The sequence below is a fragment of the Lissotriton vulgaris genome, chromosome 6, assembly GCF_964263255.1.
Source record: "Lissotriton vulgaris chromosome 6, aLisVul1.2, whole genome shotgun sequence".
Taxonomy (NCBI): Eukaryota; Metazoa; Chordata; class Amphibia; order Caudata; family Salamandridae; genus Lissotriton; species Lissotriton vulgaris.
In genome coordinates, this window is record NC_141694.1 from 1,251,724,698 (window position 1) to 1,251,739,422 (window position 14,725).

The 14,725-nt window shown below is 48.0% G+C and overlaps 1 protein-coding gene and 1 non-coding gene across 2 annotated transcripts in view; both read right to left on the reverse strand.

Annotated features, from left to right (window-relative positions):
* Positions 1–14,725, reverse strand: part of LOC147708705 (uncharacterized) — a 389,106-nt gene that overhangs the window by 6,419 nt on the left and 367,962 nt on the right. The window lies entirely within an intron of this gene.
* LOC147708706 (U4atac minor spliceosomal RNA) lies at positions 10,305–10,428 on the reverse strand. The gene has a single exon (XR_015296864.1). It is a non-coding gene; the product is annotated as a U4atac minor spliceosomal RNA (small nuclear RNA).

A 14,725-nucleotide genomic window follows, 5' to 3' on the forward strand; every position in this document is an offset into this window, starting at 1 on the left:
TGTTTTAAACAAGTATGTGTTTCTATAAGTGATAGTTTAAGAGAGTAAGTATGTGTAAGTTTCTGTAGAAGTTAGTGTGCTGGTGTGTGTATAACTGTGTATACAAGTAAATGGATGTTTGATACTTTGTTTGCATGTGTGACTGTGTGTGAGTAACTCTATGGATTAGTGGCGGTGTGTAACAGGATGTATAGGTGTATGAGTACATATGATGAGTGAGTACATGTATGAGTGACTGATAGGACTGTTGGTGAATGAGTGGATGTGTGTGTAGATCTTGGAATTACTGAATAGGCGTGTTGTAACTGGTATTGGTATGTCCTTTGTTTTGAAAATGTTAGTTTCTATGTTTGAGTGTGTGTATCAAAGGTTATATTAAGGTGAGAGGAGGTCTGCCACTCTATCACAAGGATGATGTAATCAGTGATGTCATTTGAGATGTCATCAGTGATGTCATGAGTGATGTCACTGACCATGTCATGAGTGATGTAATATGTGACGTCATTAGCAGTGCATTGCGGGCACGCGAGCTATAGTTAGCTGAACTAACTATAACGGGGGAATTTCTATGGTTTTGTACGAGTGAAATGTCCAACTAACTATAACGCCCGTGAAACCTATATTTTTTCCAGTGAATTTCTAAGATTTTTTAAATGCTAATTTCTAACTATAACGTGCCTGAAACCTATGTTGTTTTAGTGAATTTCAAAGGATTTTTAAATGCTAATTTCTAACTATAACATGCCTGAAACCTATGTTTTTTTCAGTGAATTTCAAAGGTTTTTTAAATGCTAATTTCGAACTATAACGTGCCTGAAACCTATGACTTTTTAAGTAACTTCTAAGGTTTTTTAAATGCTAGTTTCCAACTATGCCTACAGAGGTAGGACATGTGAAGAAAGAAGAAATAATGCACAGAAAGAAGCAAAAGAAATGCAGAAAGAAGCAACAGAAGTCCTCAAAGACGAAGAAAAGTGCAAGAAGAAGCAAAACGTGCAGAAAGAACAAACGGAGGAGCCGAAATAGGCCGTGTTGCAAAATCATCCTGTGCCCTCAACTTTTTCGGATGGGTACTGGTGGGAGCTGACTCTGACTAACCAGGCCTAGAGCCAGTGCTATGCTAAAAGACACTTAGAATACAGTGAAAACACCTACATACAAAAGGGAACAATATTGTGTTGGGTTACCCTTGTGATTAGCATGACCTCCGCTGTAAGGCCCTAGTACACAACAGGGCAGTGGCATTAAAACCACCTCTAAGTCAGAGGTGCAAAAAAAGCCCGCCCCCTCCGTTCACCACTGTGTAAACGCACCCTGTGGCGCGTTTTAAGTTGGGGGATTAAGTCCCCTTGAATCCAGAGTGTCCCTGGGGTCCAACTAGCCCACCAGGTACCTCCAGTAAGCGCCACAGAGCTGCATTGCAGAGGGGTGTAGAAAGGTGAGTGGCCTGGACCACCTCTCTGCAACGCAGGTCTCTGGCAGTTACTGGAGGTGCCTGGTGGGCTAGTTGGCCCCCAGGGGCCCTCAGGATTGAAGGCAAATTTATTCCCGAACTTAAAATGTGCCACAGAGAGTGTTTGCACACATGTCTTCTCAGGCCCCGCCCCCTCTCTTTACCAGTGTGCACACACGCCTCGTGGCACGTTTTAGGTTGGGAGATTATTATTATTATTATTATTATTAACAGATTTCTTGAGCGCCTGGCTGCCCGTGAGCGTCCCGCGCTGAATAAGTACAGATGGAATCTGAGCGGAAGAGTTTATGGGAACAGCCAGGTTTTCAAAGATTTTCGAAAGGTCAACAGGTTGGGCTGTGCACGGATGTCAGGAGGGAGGGAGTTCCAAAATCTGGAGGCATTGTATGAGAAACGCCGACCTCCTGATCGTGATCTCTTGATCTTGGGTGTTAGCGTTAGGTGGGCGTTAGAGGATCGAAGTTATCTGGAGGTGGTATAGGGAGTCACCAGGTCTCTGAAGATAGGAGGGGCTTTCCCGTTGAGGATTTTGTGTGTTAAACAGAGCGTCTTGAACTGCACTCTTTCCAGGATGGGCAGCCAGTGAAGCGCTTTAATGGCTGGCTTGGCCGAACAACGGCTTCTGGTGTTAGTGAGGATCCGTGCTGCTGCATTCTGTACTACCTGTAGTTTGGTAGTTACTTTCTTCGGGGCGCCCAAATACAGTGCATTACCGTAGTCCAGTCGTGACAAAATAAGGCCCTGGATCAGGAGTTTCCTTGAAAGGATAGGGAGGAGAGGTAAAATTTTCCGGGTGGACCGCATAAGCCCATAGCAGACTCCGGCCGTTTTCCTTGCCTGGTTATGCATCGTGAGGTCTTGGTCCAGCCATACTCCGAGGCTTTTGATCTCGGATTTGGGGGTGGGAGGTTTACCCATGCATGGGGGCCATAGAGAGTCTGGACGGAAGTGGGATTGATTCCCCTTCACCAGTATTTCTGTCTTGTCACTATTTAGCTTCAAGTGAGATCTGTCCATCCAGATAACTATGTCTCTCAGACAGGAGTGAAGGTCGGTGGTATGATTCTCCTGCTGGGATAGCGAGACGACGAGCTGTGTGACGTCCGCGTAGGTTAAGAGTTTAATACCATGGGGGGTGACTATATTTTCCAGAGGGGACATATATACGTTGAAGAGCGTAGGGCTCAAGGAGGAGCCCTGTGGTACTCCACATCGTATCTGGGTCTCTTTAGATGTATAACTACCCTCTATACCTGAAAGGAACGGTCCTGCAGAAATGAGATTAGCCAGGACAGGGCAACACCAGTGATCCCAAGATCTGAGTCGCTGGGCCATGATGTGATGGTTGACCGTGTCGAAGGCCTCACTCAGGTCAAGGAGGATCACTGCCACTGATCCTCCCGCGTCTATGATCTTCCTAGCCTCCTCGACCACCGTCACCATAGATGTTTCCGTGCCCTGACCCGGGCGGAAACCTGTCTGGGATGATTTGAGTAGTTCATTGGATTCGAGGTAGTTTGACAGTTGGGCATTTATGAATTTTTCTGTCATCTTACTGATGCAGGGGAGTAGGGAGATGGGCCTAAGGTTGGCTAAGTTGAGGGGGTCTAGGTTAGGCTTTTTAAGTAAAGCTCTAACGTTCGCCTTTTTCCAGCTAGGGGGTACTACTCCGACTGCTAAGGAGGTATTAATTAGTTTTTTCAGAGGTGCAAGGATGGTAGATGCTACTTGCTTTAAGATTTGGACTGGGGCAGAATCAGAAGGAGAGCCACTTTTGAGAGAATGCAAAATGGGGGACAAGGTATACTTACTTATCGGGGTAAATGCATCCAGTCTGATTTTGGGATTGCGGGCCTGACTTGGGGGTTTAGATAGTTGGTCCAAAGGGGTGATGGACGGGAGTTGCTGAAGGATATTTTGAATTTTCTGGTCAAAGTAAGTGGCAAGCTTGTCACAGTAATTGTCCGAGGGGTCGATCGGGCATGTGGGCTCAGGAGTGTTCAAGAGTTGTCTTACAATTCGGAAAGTCTCACTTGATGAGCAGGATGCAGCACTGATTTTCTCCTGGAAGAAGACAGATTGTGCATTTTTCAAGGCTTTTTTGTAGTTGAGTATGGCTAGCCTATAGTCCTGTTTGCTTTTTGGGTTGAAGTCTTTCCGCCACGTTCTCTCGGCCCTTTTGCATGTCTTCTTCATAAGACGAATCTCCTGGGAGAACCATGGGGCGGAAGTTTTTTTACGAGCTGCATGATATGGTTTTTAAGGGAAGGATGGTATTGAGAGAGCTTTCAATCCAGGATCTAAACTCCGCATCAGCTATTACGGGGTCAGTCGCAAAGCTGGGCTTGTAGTGAACCAAGGCTTGCTCCCATTTTTCGGTGTCTAGTTTAGCCCAGGGGCGAGCCGGTCTGCCGGGAGGACGGCTGGGGATAAACGTGGTCGGGATCTCCCATCTAAAGGGGATGAGCATGTGGTCCGACCAGGGCAGAGGGATCGGGGAGTTTATTTTCAGAGCATTGATGTTACAAAAGATGGGGTCGAGTAGGTGTCCAAGACAATGTGTAGGTTGGTCACTTTGAAGATGGAGATTGTGAGTGGCTAGGTCTAAGAGCAGCTCTGAGGGAATTTTGTCATTCCTTTTGTCAAAATGGAGATTGAGGTCCCCTAGAATATGCAGATTGGGCAGAGTGCTAGTCATGGCAGTTGAGAATTCCACGAGGGAACTACAGAATTGACCCAGGGGGCCTGGAGGGCGATAGATAAGGACTCCTGAAAGTGAGTGACAGGGGGTGAGTTGGATACTAAAGAAAACGTTTTCGCAGTCCATGAGGGGGCTATCATGAAATCTGCATGAGAGTTGGTCCCTATAGATGATAGCTATCCCTCCTCCCTTTCCCTTCGCTCGGTCTAGGTGTTGCACCAAGTAGCCCTGAGGTAGCGCCTGAACTATGTCAAAGTCCGAGTCAGGAGTGAGCCATGTCTCCGTAAGGAACAGGATCTCGAATTGCTCTTCTTCTAGGAGCATATGTATTTCGTGGCTATGTTTAGACAGGGATCTACAATTTAGCAAGGCCATCTTGATAGTGGTCCGGGGAGTATGAATTTTCATTGCTGGAGTGAATTTGAAAGGGCAGTGTGGGCAGTGTGCATGGGTACTCTCACCATTGAGGACGTTAGTGCAGGAAGGCAGGAGGGGCTGATTGAGTAGGTGCAGGAAGTCACTAGAGTATGATATCGTAGGTTGGGTGGAAAGATCCAGGGTATATGGCCCTAGGCCCGTCCTTGCGCGGACGGGCGCAGACGGGCTTGCCTTAGGCGCGCTGCCGGCGCGCCCGCTGCGCTTCCGCCAATGGCACATTTTGTATTGGAGGAGGAGGCGAAGGGGCGTGGCCTAAAAGGGGGTGTGGCCTAGGTGCACGCCGGCCATGGCGTCAGCCAGAGGTCGTTTTCCGCGTTTAGTAACCGCTGCGCAGTTACCTGGGTTTGCTTCAGGTAAGGTGGATTTAAAACACACAGTTTCCAAGTAGTGACATTCAAATTTTAAAAACAACAAGTACAGCTCCCGGCTTCCACCTCAGGAGTACGAATTCTAGGAAGCGCTCGTATTCAGCGCCTTTTAAAGTTGGGCGGAGGGGCGTGGCCTAAAAGGGGGCGTGGCCTAGGTGCACGCCGGCCATGGCGTCAGCCAGAGGTCGTTTCCGCGTTTAGTAACCGCTGCGCAGTTACCTGGGTTTGCTTCAGGTAAGGTGGATTTAAAAAACACAGTTTCCAAGTAGTGACATTCAAATTTTAAAAACAACAAGTACAGCTCCCGGCTTCGGCCTCAGGATTACGAATTCTGGGAAGCGCTCGTATTCAGCGCCTTTTAAAGTTGGGCGGAGGGGCGTGGCCTAAAAGGGGGCGTGGCCTAGGTGCACGCCGGCAATGGCGTCAGCCAGAGGTCGTTTCCGCGTTTAGTAACCGCTGCGAAGTTACCTGGATTTGCTTCAGGTAAGGTGGATTTAAAACATACAGTTTCCAAGTAGTGACATTCAAATTTTAAAAACAACAAGTACAGCTCCCGGCTTCCGCCTCAGGAGTATGCATTCATTCCCCTTGAATCCTGAGGGTCCCTAGAGTCCAACTAGCCCACCAGGTACCTCCAGTAAGCGCCACAGAGCTGCATTGCAGAGAGGTGTAAAAAGGGGCGTGGTCTGGACCACCTCTCTGCAACGCAGGCCTCTGGCACTTTTTGGAGGCACCTGGTGGGCTAATTGGTCCCCAGGGGCCCTCAGGATTGAAGGGGAATTTATTCCCCAACTTAAAACGCGCCACAGGGCATGTTTGCGCACATGTCACCTTAGAGCTCCGCCCCCTCCCTTTACCACTGTGCAAACGCGACCCGTGGTGCGTTTTAAGTTGGGGGATTAAGTCCCCTTGAATCCTGAGGGTCCCTGGGGTCCAACCAACCCGCCAAGTACCTCCAGTAAGCGCCACAGAGCTGCGTTGCAGAGAGGTGTAAAAAGGGGCATGGCCTCTGAACACCTCTCTGCAATGCAGCTCCCTGGTGCATACTGGAGGTACCTGGTGGGCTAGTTGGCCCCCAGGGACCCCCAGTATTCAAGGGGAATTACTTCCCCATCTTACAACACACCAGGGGGCGCGTTTGCAGAGTGCTGCCGGGAGGGGGGCAGAGCCTCCGGCACGATCGGAGATTTAAAAAAAAAAATTGGGACGGGGCTGTGTGGCCCCCCCTTATTTTTACTTTTTTTGGGCGCTGAGGACTCCATCCCCCATGGCCTGAACTCCATTTAGAAAAAAAGATATATATTAACAGGAAGGGGGCCGCGTGGGCCTCCCTCCCGTGGCCAATTCCGTGCCCCAGGGACCCCATCCCCAGGAGAATGGCCAAATTCTTTTTTTTATTATTATGGAGGGGAACTGCATGGCCCCCCTCCTCAGGCCATTTATGACACCCGGGGACCCCACCGCCCGGGGCTGGCCTTTGCGTGATTTAAAAAATATATATTATTGGGGAGAAGGGCCGCGTGGCCCCCATCCCTGGCCCCGTCTAGCCCTAGGGACCCCATCCCTCGGGGCCTGGCCACCTCATTGGGGACCGTGGGGGCAGCCCCAATGCCCCCACTGTCCCGCCGGCTTCCTGGGTCCTGCGGGAGCCGGGATTGCTTTTCCACATGGGGAGCAGCTGGGGAGCAGCTGACATGCTCTCTCTTCCAAAATCCAAACCAAGTTTTCTTTTTATTTATTTATTTGACAGCTCCCGCCCTGCTATTGCAAACAGCAGTGTCCCAGGGGCGGGCACCACAGGACACTGCAGGAGCCAGCCCTGGGGGGTGGCGGTCCCCAGGACCATCACAGGCTCCAGGAGGGGGGGCCGCGTGAATTTGAATAAGTAGAGCCCCGGGGAGGTGGCGGCCCCCGGGGCGTGTGGGGGGGGCTCGAGCACCCCCCACACAGGTTTGATATTTTTAGGTCTCGTCCTAAGCAATGCATATGCGCTGCATAGGAGGGGACCTAATGCCATCGGCGGAGCTTTTGCAGCAAAGAAGTGCACGCGTTGCACTGCTTGCAATGCAACGCGCGCACATCTTGGCGATTTCTTTTTGGGAGCACGCGATGCCATATGGTGGTGCCATATGGTCGCACGCTCCTGATAGGAAATCGCCCATGCCCCCTCCCCCTGCTGCCAGCCTGCCACTTTCACTGCCGCGCGGAGCGGCCAATGTCTGCAGTGCGAGGCGCGCGCGCCTCCTCCTGCTGCCGGCAGACCTGCCGTGCTTGTTTAAATTAGCATGCAAACTTTATTTTCCATCGTATTGTAGGTTTGCCATTTGCTAGTTCAGAATAATGTTGGGAAAGGTCGTTCATTTACTTTAAAACAATCTTTTGGTTTACTTGCCACATCAGACCACGGGATTGAGTTGAGTGATGAATTGTTTATTTTGTGACAGTGTTTTGGCCCAACTTGTTTTGTGTGTATGTGTCTTTGGCTTCAAGGCAAAAGAACGTGCCTCGGAAAAGAAATTGTGTGCGAATGGGGATTAGTGCCAATAAAATCTGACCTGTAGCTCCGGGTGCTTTCTGAATAAGGCAGTGTCTCTGAAAGGCCAGGAGAGCTGGGGCAGGGTGGGCCAAAGGCCAAGGACAGAAAGTGTCAACGTGTTGTTTTCCCACCTGAGCATACTGGTCTAACTACAAGCACCACAGACTTGAGGGTAAAAATGAAGAATTCTGTGTAGATAGCAAACACAGCAACATGATGGACAGAGTAGTGACACCTTTCAACCACTCACCCCCAGTCAAGAGATCTATGTTTAATCCATCTGTTCTTTTGCTCATTGTGACACCACAGTTTGGAACCAGCCATATGCAAATCAGTCTAGACCCTGCTCCTCATGTAAACATTCCAGCCAGAACTGCCAGGCCAAGTCCTCTGTGGACCAGAAACAAGCCTCCTGGGAACGGTTGCGGGATATCACTCCATATTAGCCAGGCTAGCTTGAATCCAGTGGCACAGCAAGCAAGGGACCCACGTCTGGGATTACCCATGGCCACTTAGGGCAAACATAGCTAATGCAACAAAATGATGGGGTAAGTGATTGAAAAGTTACAGCACATTGGCCAAGTCAAAAGATGTGGGTTTAATCCATTTTTCTTTTGCTCACTAGGGCACCCAGTTTGGACCTAGCCATATGCAAATCAGTCTTTTTTTTAAATCTCTTTTTATTGAAAAGGAAAAAAGGAACATAAGGACACATGACGGCTGTAGTTCTCAGCCACTGTCACATCACAATTGCATGTTTCTTACTTAACAAGACATTAAACTCCAACGTCATATGCAAATCAGTCTTGACCCTGCTCCTCATGGGAACAGTCCAGCCTGAACTGCAGGCTAGGTCCTCTCTGGACTGGAAACTAGCAACCTGGGACCAGTTTTGGGGTCTTTTTGTAATTCATTCTGTGTAGATGTCTAGTTCTTGTATGCTGAGTGCAAGACGCCATTCAGTATATTTTGAAGCATTCCCAATTGTTGGAGGTTAGATGAACAAATACAAGTAATTTGTCATCTTGTACCAGTGCCAACACTTTAGTCATTGCACCTTAGAACACAAGTCTGCTTTGTAGAATAATTTATGATCAATGCCTATCCTTTGAACACCCCTTGACGTCTGGAGTCAATGGACGCTGCAAATGATGAAATGATGAAAGCAAACTTTTCATCACCTCCTACAATTCCAGATCTTTCACAATGATATGCCCTCCCCAAAATTATGCTGGATGCTCAAAACGACCATGCTCACATCTGGGCCATCAAAGTGACCCCATACACATTGGGATTTCAGACAAACATCTGTTAGTGCAAACTCCCTCTGTGAAGTTATTGGTGTAACAGTGAGAGGACAGAGGCTCAGTGGGCCCCTGGAAAAGGTACAGTAAAGAACAACCTGCCTAGCCCCATCAGGGAGTATACACATTTTATCAGACAAAAGTCAAACAAGCATTGGCATAGCCAATAGGTCTCGCCTTTGGGACCTTATAAGTGTTTAACCATGCAACAGTTAATGTTATTGCACCAAATTGTGCTGCATAACTAAACAAGCATTTGCAATGCAATAGGTCTCGCATTAGGAAAGTTTGAGCTATTGGTATTGTAAATGACAATTTTTTTATTTCTGTGTTGGTTTTGAAAGTAGCGAAATTAATAGCTTTGTCATTTACAATGCCAATAGTTATAACTTTCGCAAATGTGTCACCTATAGCATTTGTAATGCAATATGTGTTGTATTTACGTGACTTAGATGTATTGATATTACAAATAACAATGGCTTTTAATTTTTTTTAATATAGATAGAGTGAGGGCGATAGATAGAGTGAGGGCGATAGATAGAGTGAGGGCGATAGCTAGAGTGAGGGTGATAAAGTGAGTGAGGGCGATAGAGTGAGTGAGGGCGATAGAGTGAGTGAGGGCGATAGAGTGAGTGAGGGCGATAGAGTGAGCGAGGGCGATAGAGTGAGTGAGGGCGATAGAGCGAGTGAGGGCGATAGAGCGAGTGAGGGCGATAGAGCGAGTGAGGGCGATAGAGCGAGTGAGGGCGATAAAGCGAGTGAGGGCGATAAAGCGAGTGAGGGCGATAGAGTGAGCGAGGGCGATAGAGTGAGCGAGGGTGATAAAGTGAGTGAGGGCGATAGAGTGAGGGAGGGCGATAGAGTGAGTGAGGGCGATAGAGCGAGTGAGGGCGATAGAGCGAGTGAGGGTGATAGAGTGAGTGAGGGTGATAGAGTGAGGGAGGGCGATTGAGTGAGGAAGGGCGATAGAGTGAGTGAGGGAGGGCGATAGAGTGAGTGAGGGAGGGCAATTGATTGAGTGAGGGAGAGCGATTGATTGAGTGAGGGAGGGCGATTGATTGAGCGAGTGAGGGCGATTGATTGAGTGAGTGAGTGCGATTGATTGAGTGAAGGAGGGCGATGGATTGAGTGAGGGAGGGCGATTGATTGAGTGAGGGAGGGCGATTGATTGAGTGAGGGAGGGCAATTGCAATAATCTACATATACACGGCATTCATGTCTTCCTCCAAAAAGCGGACTGCGTGTGACACCCACAAGAGCGAAGAGTAACGAGGGTGCCGTGGGCAGTACAGCCCCCCTAACCCGCACAGCACGTCTGCAGAGCAGCCATGCGGACACAGGGCCACACACTGCAGCATGGTACCGTGGAAGAAAGGGAGCCCAGGGCAGGCAGAGACCTAAAAACTGATCTTATTGCAGACTGACTACACCTACCACTGTAATCAAACAAACTTGTTTTCCGTTTTAACTTTGTGACAGAGGTGGTTCCAAAAATTACACCATGACAGGGCACAGCCCTGGTGATGCGAAAGTGTGGTCTGGTGTCAGCAGTATTGCCCTCGCTAGCCGCTCACTGGACAGTCACCCAACCCCAAGACATGGACGGATGGAGAGAGTGGGACAGTGCTCCTGCCCAGTGTAACTCATGTCCCTCCTCAGTCATGGTGACCTTAGTCTGACGACGCGCATCACCCCGGCCGCCACTCTAGCACCCCTCCCTCCCACCGACCTCCCTTTATTTCTGTTTTAAAAAAACACACATTGTCTTGGGTTGTGTTAAAAAAGGGTGCACGTACCCATCATGCAATGCTTCACGTTGGTTTTATTATATGCATGTCATTTGCATATTGGGAAGAAAGTAAAACGATGACTCCTGAGGTTGAAATGTTGCAGTGTCTTTGTGGAACAGGCAGCCCAGCAGAGATGGGGCAAAGTCAGTGACTCGCTATGTGAAACCCGCATGGGTCTGGGGCAGTGACACACTAGGTGGTTGAAACTGAAAGACCCATGGGTCTGGGGAGGAGTCAGTGGCAGTCGATAGTCGCATTATGAGGAGAAAGTATAGGGCATGTAAACAGCAGGGAAGGCGTGGTTCTCCATCGAGGGTGAAAGAGAGTTACAGTGACTAATGGGCGCCACACTAGTTTTATAGACCTCTCTAGGATAAAAAAAAAACTGAGCCGTCCTTTCCGATACTGGAAGGTCCAAATCGCCATTTTCATGTGGATTTTTACGGCAAGTGTATGAGTGAACTGACCAATCCGGGACTTGCAGGTTCCCCGCATTCTCTGCAGTAAATGCACCGACCCTCTGAGCTCTTTTTCACGGCATGTGGGTGACTGCCCCAGCCCAGCCTGACTGCCCAGAGGCTGCCTTCGGTCTGTTGACAATGCCCCAGTGCCCTGCACCCGCCCCATGGGATGTGTGTAAATAGCATTTGTCTGCCTGGAGGGGGCGGGGTTCAAGCTCTATAGCACATGCTGCCCCGGGTGGTGAATGCCCCGTGTCTGGGCACCCATGCTCGCTGGGCACCGGCCGCAGGAACGGGTGGTCGCCGACGCGAAGTCCAGTTATTCAGAGTAAGCGCATTACTTTGGTGCAATGTTTCTTTACAGAAGCCCCCAGGGGCACGGTCACCCCATGGATGGACCCCTCTCTCCTCCTCATGGTCTCGTCCCACGCCCCGAGTGCGTGGAGAAGTGACAGTGGGCCATTGACGCGCCCCTCGCATAGCGCAACTCTCGCCCGTGCCCCACTCGAGGTTCATCATCTTGCAGACACTCACTGCACCTACGTTGATGATCCATCCCCTGGCACAGGCCTGTATGTTCATTAAGCACCATTTTCTGGTGCAGACTTATTTTATGCCTATTGAAGAATCACCATGTTACATAAACTTATTTTGGGTATATAAAGGATTCATCTTCCTACGCTAAGTCTCACTACATCTGCCTTAAAATCCATCTTGGTTTCACTGACTCCATTTATTTGCATTAGGAATGTTTTTACACAGTCTCAAATGTACCTGCTGCGAGGATTCATCTTCTTACAGATGCATACTCGTTGCCGCGCTGCCATTGGCGGACCCCTGAGGCAGGAAGCCAGGCAACGGGAGAGAAGACGTAGGCCGGTCCAGAAGAAAGAAGGAAGTCCCGCCTGCTGCTGGGCTATAATTGGCTGCCCGCCGGGATGGAGCAAAGAAGCCGAGTCCTCCCGCGGCCCGGGGCTCCTGTGAGCTACGGAGAGCCCAGAGAAGAGAAATCCTGCATAGCCGGTGAGTGGGGTCCGGTGCTGGTGTGTGTGTGTGTGTATGTGCATGTGTGCGATTGCGGCGGCGGCGGGGGGGTCTTTGTATGTGTGCGTGCGTGTGTGTAGGTGTGCTGGTGTGTGTGTGGGGGGTCTCTGTGTGTGCGTGTAGGTGCGCTAGTGTGTGTGTAGGTGCGTGGGGGTGTGGGGTGTGCCTGTGTATGCGTGTGGCTGTGTATGCGTGTGGCTGTGATGTGCACCTGCGTGAGTGTGGGTGCGCGTGCATGCAGCTGAATCCAGCCGGAGAGAAGCGCGTGGCAGTTTCTTGTCCTTCATTCCCCCCGAGTCAGCTTGCTATAGTTCTCCACCTGGACCGCATCCTTCCGATGCGTGTTCCCAGGCTCGACCTAAAAATAAGGTTCTAAAAGCGAGACCTATTGGCTATGCCAATACTTGTTTAAAAATAGAAGCTCCTGGGGCGTGGCAGTCCCCGGGGCTGCAGAGGAGCCATGTGCCTCCCGCAAATATTTTTTAAAAAGCCCCGGGGGTAGCGTTCCGCGGGGCTTGGGGGAGCCTTGTAGGCCCCCTAGATTGAAAAAGAAGCTCCGGGGGGTGGAGGTCCCCCCGCAACTCAATTATTTTGCCCCGGGGAGGTGGCAGTCCCCGGGGCACTGTGGGGGGTTTTGGGAACCCCCCCACTTTTTTTATTCACTGCACCCGGGACCTAGCCCACCCGGGGGCTAAATATTAACGAAGCATGGGAGCCCGCGCTTCATATTTTTTATTTTCTCGGCCGGATCCGCAGATCCCCTGCAGATTTTGGGGATTTTTTTTTATTTAAAAAAGCTTTTTCTGAGCAGGCCTAGGGGGTCAGGGTGTTTCTACCCTGCCCCCTTTTCTTGTTTTACGTCTTTGTTTTTCTGTTTTCTTGTGCCTCGGTTACATTTACTATTCCCACTCAAGTCTGTGGAACAGTAGGGAAAACACTGGACTTGGGGGGGGGGGGAATTTTACAATTCCCACTCCTGCCTGTGCAACAGTAGGGAAAGTACTTTGCTTCTAACACATTTCATACTTGAATAACCCTATTAATTTAGATAAATATAAAACTCTTAATATGAACAATATTAACCCATTTTTTGTATATCAAAAATAAAAAAATTTAACAATGTAATAATTGTTAATCTTAAAACTGTTTTATGTATTTAGTGTTAAATTAATGTCCCCCACTAAACCCCTACAAACGTAGCAACCCACCCTTAAAATATATCTAAATTAAATAAGTATAACACAACTTACATAACTGATAATTATTACTTAATTAACATCCCACCCTATACGTACACACCTATCAACCTGCAACTATTATATAACTAAAACAAATGAATATTACATAATGTACATCATTCTCAATTAAATAACCAATAAATACATAATTGTTAACTATTACTTAAATTCCCATCCTATATCCCTATAAACCCAACAGCCCACACCTAAACTATAACTAAAATATAAAGTTATTACTCAATTAAAATAAATAATAATCAATTAAATAAATAATAAATAATTAGCACTTAATCAACTTCCCACCCTATACCCCTACAAACCCAGCAGCCCGCAGTGACAATATAACTATAAATGTAATTATTACACAATTTACATAATTGATAATCAAATAATGAAAATAAATAAATTATTAATTATTACTTCATTAACTTCCAACCCTATGCCCCTATAAACCGAGCACCCCACACATAAAATATAACAAAAGGTTTTATTATTACTCAATTTACATAATTCATAATCAATCAAATTAGTCAGAATAAACTGTGAATTGTAAAATATTGATTAATTATCTTGCCACCCTCTACCCTTACAAGCCTAGCAAACTGCTACACTATAAATTATTATTAATAATTAAATATTTTGCCCAAATGCATCCCATCTTTAACCCTCTTAAATATGTTACCTCTTCAGAATGCAGGTAGCAACATATACTTTTATCTTAAATGCTGACAATTTTTGATAATAAACTAGCTTCTGTACTAACAAAGGGACAGAGGAAGTAAATAGCTTTCCCAAAATGTAATCTAATTTTATCCTGATTCCTTGATACTCCTGCTATGTGGATTGTACAGTCTGAGAGAAAAATTCACTAACAGGCAAATAGAAAGGGAGACACTGGGAATGTATGTGGGTTTCATCTATTTAACCACATTGGTCCTGTTGGATAATGTATGAACAGCTACTCTGGTACCCATGTCATGGCAGCTAGCAAACCCTAAATGTCAGAAAGCAAGGGTAAAGGTAATCCTGGACCTAGATCGGAGGTAGTTCCATTCCACCTAGTGAAAGACCTTCTTCCTTCTTAGCGTAGTGACCACATATGGTATCTTCCAGTCAGAAACATTAACATCACACACTACCTTCTTGATACTGATTGAAGCTTACCTGATCTGAACAACCCCAGCTAGGGTTGCATTACTAAATGCAGCTAGCTACTTCTCCTTTCCATTGGTCAGTATCCAAGAGTACAAATCCTTTCTGGGCTCTGGGCTACAGCATAAAGTCTGTTGCCTTGCTCACTGTGAGGAAAACTGGTTTCAGCCATGCACAATGCACAATCAATGGATTTCCAGTGGCCAGCAGCAGGGAAAA